Below are 11201 nucleotides of genomic sequence, written 5' to 3' on the forward strand. Positions count from 1 at the left end.
CAGAAGGCCTTTCCAGGTTAATTTAATTATACTTTTTCTCTGGAGTTTGAGAACATCAGAGTTGAATTCAGCAGAGCAGCCACCCACTCCCTGAAAGCGGCAGCAGTCAGGCAGACTTTGGAGATTTCATTCTCCTTGCAGAAAAGAAAAAGCCGAGAAAGCAGGGGGATATGTCTGTGCTGCCGTGTGGAATCATTCATTTTCACTGATCCCCATCAGCCAGATGAAGCTTTGCTTAAATAAACAGAGACTGAGGCTTCCAGAGGCAGTTCCCACTCGTCTTCCCATGTGGGCAGACCCCACAGCAGGACACAGCAGGACACAGGGAGTGTAGGACAGGCTTGGAACAGGAGAATTATCCCCCTTGTTTCTCAGGTTCTCTTGTTAATTGGCTCTTTCAGGTTGTTCCTGTGTATTTTTTGAAAATTAGAAGTCAAACAAGGAAGTGAGGTAATGAACCAGCTCTCACAGAGGGGCTCTGCATTTGGCTGTGGGGACAACAGAGTCTGAATAGCTGAAAAAATCAGTGCAGAGAGAGCTACAAATGTTGGGGGCTTAGGGAGAAGGCTTTTTTTTTACATCTTGCTGAATATTGCAAATTTGGTGAACTGAGCAAGTGACCATCTGGGATTTTCATGTAAAGACATACGTGAGTAAAGAGCTATTCAAATCAGCCCCAAAGCTGGCTGTGTCACACTTTTGATGTCTTTTCTTCTATCACTAAAAAGTAGTTATACTAAGGACAAACTATCTTGAAAATGTTAAAAAAAAAGGTAATTGAAATAGTAAAAAAATGATCCCTTTCAGCCTCCTGTATATCAAAGGGTTTGTTTTGGCCACTTAGCTTGGCTTTCTGTCGCTGTCATTAGCTGTGTCTGGGCTGGAGCACGGCAGACAGAGAGGGACGTGTGAGTTCCACTCTAAGCCATTAAAGCCTGTGAAATTGGACAATTGGCTATGCAGACAGCCCTTAGAAGTACTTCGAGCACTTTTGGTTCTTGGCTGAAGACTGAAAATGGGGATGGAAGCAAGAAAATATCTCTATAAATGTATTGGAGCTTTGAAAAAAAAAAGGGAAAAAAAAAGCACTGAATGTAGGGCATGGAAACATGAAACTTCCAGACTCTGCTAAGTCTTTATCCCTTCAGAAGTATTTTTCCAGGTATGGCTCACACCACACCCCTCAACACTTAATCAAATTCCTGATGAAATTTCACATTATGCTGGTATCAGGTATAAGAACTTTCTTTACACAGAATTGCAAACCCAATGTTTCCATCCATCCATCCATCCTTCCTCCAGACTGAGAAAGCTGATTCTACTTTATGAATGATCCCTTTTTAGAAAGACAAGCAAGGAAGAACAGTTATTACTTTGCTCTGTTGCTGTCACTGAACCTTCCATGGATTTCAGTCTTTCTCTCCTGTGATCCATTGCTCCTCTCATGGTTTCAGCCCAGCCTGGGAAGGAACTGCTTGTGCCATCTGTATCCTCAATATATTAAAGGAATGGACTAAATTCATCAGCACTTTATGCTTTTACCCCATAGCCCTGCTCACTTCAGTGTTTTTTGGATTATACTGTGGGTATTTAGACTCTGCCCTCGCTTTGCAGGTGAACTTTGCTGTTGGGTACATAGCAATGATTGAAAAGCTCTGGTTTTTCTCCAGAATTGCAGGATCTTTTTGTCTATTCATCTGTCAATAGGTGCATTTTCTCTCTTGCTAACATGGAATATCCAGACAGGATGACATTTTCTTTCTCTGAAACATTACCCAGCCAAATCCTGCAATAAATAGCTGTATCTTCAGAAGATTTTGAGATACTGATTGTAGGACTCTTGAAAAATCTCTCTGCAAGGAGCAAAGGGTTTGAAATCACGACTGTGATTAAGCAACTGACATCCTGTTCTCTGGTTTGGGGCACAAAAGTGCATGGAAAAAGTGCCATACCTTGTTATAAGAGCTGTTCAGTGATCAGACCTCCACAGTCTTTTTAAAATGACCTAAATTTATATTTAAAACCATTAAATTTCCCTTACAAGATCAGACAGTACAGGGGTGTGTGAAGCACGGAGAGGGCTACAATGGGTATAGACTCAAATACAGCTGCAGGATGTGCCCATCAAGCCACCAGGAGGAATTTGGGGCAGAAGCCTACAGCCCAGAGCGTGTGATTTCTGGTGGAATCATGATCAAAGGGCTTGCAAGGTTTCCCTGTGAGTGTTGAGCCATCTCATCCTGCCCAGCAACAGAAGCCTGACAGCAAACTTCTCTGGATGAGAAGGGTACTTCCAGCCTCACTTTCTCATTCTCTAAACCTTGAAAATAGCATTCACCACCTCCTCTCTCCCCAAGTTTTTGTTTTACAAATCTCCCTGGGTTGAAGTGGGGTCTGATTTCACTCAAACTCTTGCTTGTTCTGGAGTGAAATTTGAGGTGACAAGAGGGTACGTTTTCCTTAGAACATCTGTGTTACCCTCTAGTCAGCAGGAATGAAATTGTCTGACGATGCCCTCCCCTTGGGGACCTCTCTGAAAATGAGATGTATCTCTCATGAGGACCTCTCAGCAAGCACAATTGAAATATCTTTGTGACTGCAGTATCTCTGTAATGAATGAATTAATTGATTTCACCCTCAGCTGCTTCCTCATCGACCCCGCTGGCCCCACAGTGGGGAAGGAACTTTGTTCCAGTTCCAGTTTCCCTCAAAGCCCCGTTCTATTTAAAGGTAGAAGAAAAGGCTTCAAGGCTCAGAATGGGAATCCCAAAACCTCCATTCTGGATGGCAGCCAGATGGGTCATCAAGCTGCACACTGAGTTTGGATAGAGGGATGGGAACTCCATCTTTCGGCCACTCTCACGGGCTCTGTTACAGGTGGAAAGTGGGACTGGGAAGTTTGATGTCTTGACAGTGCACCTACCTCAGTCTGTGACTGTCTGCATTGTTCAAGGCGCTTGTGTGGACATCTCTGGGTCTCTAGGCAGCCCCAGTTCTTCCCTTCCTTCTTAATCCAAATTCTCTTCAGGGAAACCTGTCAAGAACTCATGGATCTATTAGACTCCTTTCCATCTTTGAAATCTTGGTGTGTCCAGCCCTTCCAATCTCCATGAACAGCAGAGTGATCATAGGATGGGGCAGAACTCAGCGTCTAACCTGGCAAATGGCAGACTGGGCACAGCAATTTGAAAAATTCAGGTGAAATGAGCTGCCAGGGCCTGACAAGGGTGGGTCCCGTTCCCATTCCCAGGCAAACAGCTCCCCCTCCCCGAGTCAGCACCTGAGGGTCTCATCCCAGCGCACTGGCACAAGCTGCTGGGGCTGGGGGAACAGAGCTAGATGGGACAGACAAACCTGTGGGACTCGGGTCACTGCAGAGCTGCTAAAATCCAGAGGTTATTCCCACAGCCTGGAACACAAGTCACGCCCCGCATCAGACGCAACAGCTTCTCCTTGGCATGTTCCAGTCAACAGAGAGCAGCTCCAGGAGTTATGTCCTCATGAATTTGAGCTGTGGCTCTAAAGTGACTCCTCTGGTTTTTTGACAAGTTGTGTGGCTTCTGCTGTGCCTCAGTTTCCCTGTTGTGTTCCCTTCTACTCTCTTGGTCCACTGCAAAGTAGATGACCACAAATATTGCCCTTCTTCTGGAAAGCATTGCTCCTATTATGTCTGTTTTAAAATTTAACAGTGGAATACTTTAATTAGTTTTTCAAAGGAATATTTGAATGTTCAAAATGCTGTTGTTCCACCTTTAACAAAAAAATAAAGATTTTAAAGTAAAAGTTTTAAAATTAAATTCTTTAACAAAAGTACTGAGTTTCTTGATTTTGTCAAGTGGACATGGACATTTTGTAGTTTCATCTTTGGTAGAAGTGAAAATATTTCTTCTCAGTTCTGGACACAGAAGAGGAAACAAGTCCAAACTCCTTTGCTGAGGGAGGAATGGAAGAATCTAGGGGGGAACATTGTAAAGAAGCTTCAGATATCTTTGGACAGCTGCTTTCCATGTCTCAGGCCTGTCTTAATTCCTGTTTTTCCCTTGTCCTATTCCTTTCCTAAGCCACCTGGACACTGCAAGGCTTGTCACTAGAGCTGCTGTAGAGGACGGACTTTGTACCAGTGTCACACAGGAACTGTGCAAACAGTAAATGGGATGTCCTGGTAAGGAGGGAGGGGGAATGCCAGAACTATCAGCAGCCTAGCTACATCCATTCTGAACTCTGGCTCCTGATCCTTTTCCAGTTATGCCATTGCCAGTGGGGGCTCAGATTCAGCATCCAGAGCTGAGCAGCCAGGCCCAGCTCAGCCTCCAGAGCTGCCCCAAGCAGATATCAGCTCAAAATAGCAAAGAGCTGCAACTCAGCCTCACTGAAAAACTGCCCAGCCTCTGCTCACTCCTTCTCCTCACTTCTTTTTCTGCTGTGTTTCACTTTGGAGGAAGAGAATTGTTTTGACTGTATCTTCCTTGTAGACATTAAATACCTTTCAAAGCAAGGTCATAGTCCCTGGAGCTCTGACAGCACATGAAGATAACAGTTCAGGCTGGGTTTGCTGCCCTTGGTGCAGGCAGGGAGCTGCTACTTCCTGACACAGGGAGTCTCTCAGCTCAGTATTCTCAGCTTCCACAGCAGGAACAGAGCTTGGAGCCCCCTTTCCCTTCCATGTGCACACCTGTGGTGCTGGATGGGCCAGATCTCACAGGAGCTGGACATCTGCATGGCTCTTTGGGTTTCAAATGCACCCACAGGTTATTGTTTCCAAGCAGAAATAAGGCATCCATAGCATGGAGAGGCACAGCCTGGGAACAGGAACAGCCAAGGATCTGTGGCAGACAGGCATGGCCTGGACAAACCACTGCAGAGCACCTCACGTAGCAAGAGAGTTCCTGGCAGCTGGTTCATCTTCCCACAGCACATTGGGTGTTGGAAAAGAGGAAGAATAACGCAGTTCTGTGCTTGAGGCACGAGCTCTGGTGTGCCCTTGGTCAGAGCCAGTCCGGCTGCGTTACTTCTGTGCGTCTCAGAAGCGACTTCGGCATCAGGAAAGGTGCTGCTGGCTGAGCTCGCTGGCTTCTTTGCAGAGGAGACACGGCAGGAGCCGATGGTATCGGCTCACGTTAGCTCGGAGATAAAGGGAGAGAGAGAGGGTTCTGGTCTGGCTTCCAAAGGTTTATTGTCAGAAGTTCAGCAACCAGAACATGGCAATGATCTTAATCTGGGATCCCACCAAGAGGCTTTTCCCTCAGTTTTATGGGGGGTTTGAAAACCGCGGGGAAAGGGGGAAACAACCAATGAGTTACAAGCCAGGGGAGGATACAATTCAACAAGAACCACTGGGGGAAACCGAGAGGTGGGCGTTATAACAGAGAACCAGTGAACAACTGAGTAACCGGGAATTTTCCCGAGCCGGGGGAGGCGGCTTGGACCCGGGCACCGCCCAGGGGGTGCAGCTTAGGCTTCTGAGCCACCCCTCGACCCAGCCTCTGATTTTGTCTCTTCGGGAACCTCAATCCAGGGGATGGGCTGGGGTTGATTGGCATCACGCTGCCCCAGCCCCGCAGTGGGCTGGGTCATAGCAACAGAAGGGCCCTTGAGTTTATTTCCAGCACCTCTCCCTGTTAGACAGGTGACCTTTTCCGAGCTCTGGAACTCCAGGGAGAGGCAGCCTGGGAAGTGTTCAGGTGGTGCCTGACAAATGAAGGTGGTAAATGAGGGGAGGGATGGCAGCTCCAGAGAGCCAGGAATGCTCCAGCCATGGGAAGTCTGTCTCACTAGCAAGGTTTGCTTTGGCTCCCATGCTGAGGAGTGGTAGGGGGGCTAATAGTGGGGCTAATAGTGGGGCTGGCTGGTGCAGGGGTTCAGATGGAGCACTGGGAATGGTTTATCCCAGCTGGGAAAGGAGGCCAGGCTGGCAGCCCTCCCTGTCACTGCTCATAGCTCTGTTTACAAAGCACTCAGGAGAGCACAGAGGGATTTGTGTTGCTTCATGCCTCCCCTCTGCCAAGTGGGGAACAGATTTCCCCCACCAGCACCATCCTGCACACTGCAAATTCCAACCTCTGATCACCCACGGGCCACACCCACTGCAGGAACACGTGAGAGCCAGGTGCCAGAGCTAGCTCACACTGGCATCGGGTGTGGAGCTCATACAGATACTGGGGTGATCACCAGAGCCTGCTTTGGAGTCTTCTGTCCCTTTCAGTCACTTAGAAAAGGCCACTAGCCCTGGAAAGGTAGAACAGTTCCCCTTCTGTTAATAAACTTCAGTTTTGTGCCAGAGCACACAACTCACATGTGCACCTTAAGCCATCTCCACCTCTCTCTGCACCTCCCTTGCCCAGGACCAGCAGGAGATCCCAGCTGGCCCTTCCAGACCTTCCCCGTTGGCTTCTCCCAGGCCCCAGCCCTGGCAGCCAGCTCCTGCATTGTCCCCAGTGCACCTTGTGTCTGCTGATATGGGAATCTGGGCTAGGAAAGGGCTTCCTGGAGCCACGGGTAACTGTGTAACCCCTGACTAACTCCACAGGGGAACCATCTAGCTCCAGAGTCCATCTCACCTGATCTGTCAGAAAGAGTTTGCAACCTGTCTGATGCTGACTCTGCCCCCTCAGCAAGGCCTGAATGTGGTGGATGCAAACATGGCTTTCCGCTGGGTGAGCTGAAAGGGCTGGGAGCGATGCCTGCTTGGATTACACCCCACAACAGCTCTGTGATTTGTACACAATGACAAAATTGGACTGGCTTTGGATTTGCAGCTCTAGGTGGCTCAGCTCCTTCTGCATCACTCGCTTCTGGGAATGGTCAAACAAAATGAGTTTTGGTCGAGCAGCTCATGTTTTCGAAAAGTCCTCACAATGGAAAATGCGATTCATGGGTTGTGGATTTTCTGATGAGATAAAAAGTTTGCAAACAGATCTGTTCGGCTCAAAATCTCTTCCTGGATTGCAGTTGTTCTAAAATAAAGTCAGTCTATAAAATGTTCAACTCAAACTTCAAGGCACTTTTTCAGCAGAACCCCCTCTGCCCCCTCCCTTCAAGAGCTCTCGATGACATATCTGGGAATTTTTTTTCTTTAAACTAGAAAAAGCCACCACCAGTTTCTATGTTGCTTTTCCATGGAAGATGGGAAACCAACGAGTTTTTCTCGCTGGCTCTAAATAAGATTCCCCCCAGTTTCCACAAGTGACCAAGGTGTGTAGGTATCATCCCTTTCCCACATGCCCCATACTGGATCCCAGCTTGAGGGCCCACAGATCCTTTTCTGAGCACTGAGAAGATGCAGCTGATTCCTTCCTCCTTTCCCTTTCATTGTCTCTGCCTTTTGGGGTGTAGCCAGCACCAGAAGGAGAATGAAATAGAGTGAAAAAAGCTATTTTGTCCCTTGCCAGCTCAGTTGGAATCAGGAAGCACTGGAAGTCTCCCAACTAAGCCCAGCTTTGGAAGCCCTCCAGGCCACTTTGTTGGGGCCTGAGGCTCCAGAGGTTCTACAGAGTGGCTGAACTTCTGGGAAATGCCACATACAACTCAAAGACTTCAGCTGTGTGAGCAAAGCAGAGTTGATGGGAACTGGAGGAGTGTACACCTGACTGGAAAAATAAAAAAGTCCGGAAGGTCTGAATTTATATATTCTTGTAGGTTCATGCTCAAGTTCATTTATCTGAATGCTGATAAACTTGATTATAAATGATTTTAGGAAAGTCTGAATTTGCTGGTGAAGCTGTGGAGAACAGAGAGCAGGAGCACTGACAGACTGACCTCCACACCAGCACAGTGTACTGGACATTTATGCACCCTCAATCTGGATACCCACAAATCTTCAGACACAGATCTCCAACTAGATCAAGACATGAGACCGTGAAGGCTCTAATGGACCCCAGGCTCCAAGTGTACTCCTGCCATTCCAAATAGCAAAGTCCTTTGTGTCCCAAAGCTCTCAGGAGCCATGGAGGCTGTGCTGGTGCCAAGTACAGACACAGAGCACACACAGACCCCTGAGAGGGACTGAAGAGCTGCAGAGAGTTTTTACTCTCCCAGCAGCCAGTTTTTATTCCCTGGCACTATTGCTACATCAGGGAGTTAATAGGAGTTTGGGGTTTTGGCATTTTTAACTGCTGACAGCTCCCACTGTCTTTCTAATCATGGTTTGAATCCTTGCCCAGCCCAGCCCAGCCCAGCCAGGAAGGCTCTGGAGCTGCCTCCAGTGAGCAGTCAGACAGGACCTGAGCACACAAGGGCCTGGAGGTGACAAGGAATGGACAACATGGGCACCTGATGGGAGTTTTCCATCCTGTTTTGCCTGGCTTTCCTGCCCCCAGGAAGACAGGTCACACTCCCACCTCCAGCCCCTGCAGCTGAATTGTCCTTTAATGCCAGGATAACTTGCAGGTAGCACTGATTGCACCTGGAATTGCCTCCACATGGCAGAGACAGGCCACGTGTGCAGGTCCCTGCTGCCCTGGGAGCATTTACTGTGTTGGTGCAACGACGATAAGCCTGGGCCAAGGTTGCCTCAGCAGAAACGTGTGGATCCAAGTTCCTGCCCTCCACACCCATTGGAGACTTGCTCCCAGTCCCTTCCTGTGGCCATGGTAACAAACAAAAGTCCTGCTCACCAGGCACTCTCCATCCTATTGATTCCTTGGGAGATTTATGGCAGAGACCTGATCTCAGTGAAGGAGCTAAATCCAATTCACTAAGGAATTACAAGCCTGTCCGATCAATAATCTATTTATCTCCTTCACTTTGCCATCTTTAAACACTCCAGCCCTGTCAAAAGAAATTGAAAGCTTTTTAAAAATAAAATTATTAGACTCTGGAATGGCTCTGCTAAGGCTTCTGGAAAGCATCTTAAATCCAGGATGGATCCAGTTCAGATCCAGCACTTAGGAGAGATTTGTCATAGCTCCACTGACTCGACAGCAATCCAGCAAAGCAGGCAGAGATGGCAGGGGATCCTGGCACTTAACAGAGGAAGAATCCAGCCCAGGAGACGACAGGTAACACAGACACACAGTGTGCAGGAGACACTGCTGTGACATCAGTTCCAGGAAGGAATGTGGGGGTCACACAGCAAGGTGACTTCCACTTCATTTCCTCTGGCCAGGCTGAAGCACAAGAAAAGATCACACAGACTCTGCTGCACTGGAAGAGCCTAGAAGAGGCTCCTCTACAGATGTGAGCAGCTCAGAGTAAAGTATGAAGTATCAGCCCCACCTGGAAATGCCTTACAGAGACCCCTGGAGCTGCAGACTGCATTTGTTCATGACTTGAACGCACCATGAAGTCGAATTTAATCAGCACATGGCTTCAGAAGCAGCCATTGAGTCTCCCAAGGGCAGAGGTGGGCTCCATCCCACAAATAATGTTGGTTTTCAGCTAGCTCCCATGCAGCACTTTTAATTAATAGATCATAAAGCAGTTTGCATGGAAGCAAACCCAGGCAGAGAGGAGATGGGATGAGCTGGGAGCCAGTGTCAGAAGCAGGAGCAGGACCAGAGCCTCTTTGAAGAAGAGGAGTTTCCATGCATTTCTAATCTTCCCAGCTAATTTATCTGACAGATGCAGGCCCTTACAGACGCAGGGGGAACTGCAGGATCAGCTCATACACATGAACTGCCTTCACAGCATGGGTTCCTTGCCAAAGCAATATTTGTGCACATAATTAAGCCTTTCTTCAGACCAACTCTTAAACAGAATATGATTTGCAGTCCCAGTGGGACTGATCCATATATTCTGCTGGCCAAAAGATGGGATTTTCTTTTTGGTAGAGTACAACTGGGGAATCACAAGCACAGTTGCTGGAGAGCAAGCCTGATGTTCACACCTGGAGTCAGAAGTGTTTGGGGAAGGCAGAAGTTCTGCTGACATTAATAGTGTTGCATTGCTGCCTGTGGGGGATTTCAGCCCTGTGTGTGCTCTTGCCTGTGGGATATTTGCTCCCCAGATTACCCCATTTTTAACAGGTTCATGTACCTATATTTCTGAAATGGGACTCCAGTGCTGAAGCTGGGAGGGGCTAAAATTCTCCGGAGTGGGAGACCAGTTCCTCTCACTTCAGAGGTTAATGAATGGAGTCATTAGGATAATTAATGTTTTACTGGTGAATTAGTCCCTCTCTGAAGCAGTTCTGCCTTTCCCTGTGCAGGGAGGCAGGGCCCTCTGGAGCTGTGACACATCCCTTGCTAAGGTGGCTGCCTTGTCCTGACAGCGCCTGCTCTTGGAACAGGTTCCTGCGCATCTGCCTCTGCAGCAGGGGACTTGTGTTCCTGCGGGAGGGAACCTCAAAGCCAAGAGCTGTGCTGGAGTTTGAGACACTCCAGGCTGCCAGCTGCTAGGATTAAGCTTTCCTCCAAACAGAATTAACACTTCCAGTTCTGACTTGGATCACTTTGGCTGTCCCCGTCCTGAGCCTTTTTCATCACCACCCACCTACCAGCTCTGCCAAAAGGCCTCACTTTTCTTCTGAAGAACCATCTGTCCTTGTCCTTGAATCCCTTCTCCTTGAGATTTTCCTGCCTTCTCCATCCCCCAGTTTTACTCCAGCCCTGACCCTAAGTCTGTTTATTGATCCTAAGCCTGACTTGAATCACACTCCTTTTTTCAGGCCCTCTTTCTAAAGAGTATGACTGCACCACTTCACTAAAGAGCGAATGCCCTTGTTGTTCTCTTGTTATTGGAAGTGTGAGAAAGTGTGTGGTGACCATGCCAAAAAAATCAGTAACCTTTCAGTGGCAGTTTGTAGAGCACAGTGAAACATTGCAAAAAGCTGCCGTCACACAAGGACTTTCTCCCTTGGCTGCAGGCACATTTGAACTGTGATATCCAGGGGGTGGAAAGCTGAGAGTGATTTCTCAACATTGTTCCTGAAATAATCCTGCTAAAGTCAAGAGGGCTCCTTGAACAGAGCCCCTGGAGTCCTACAGTGCTCAGAGTCACGGCAACATCTCTGTGCCCCACACAGAGGCTGAGGTGAAGAAAAGGCCCCTCTCCCCTTTGGGGTGAATTTGGCACCTCTCAAGATCACAGACTGTCATCCTGGTTTGGCACAAGGTATGAACCTCATCACTGAGAGTTTGTGGCAGAGTATTTTAGAGAAAGAATTTTGTATCAACACCTCAGATAGGATGAAGATATCCTGTAAAAGTATGTAAGCCTTGGGTTTTTCTGGTCAGCTCTTGTCAGAAGGAGAAAGCAGAATCGAA

The sequence above is a fragment of the Coloeus monedula genome, assembly GCF_965178545.1.
Source record: "Coloeus monedula genome assembly, chromosome: 21".
NCBI lineage: Eukaryota > Metazoa > Chordata > Aves > Passeriformes > Corvidae > Coloeus > Coloeus monedula.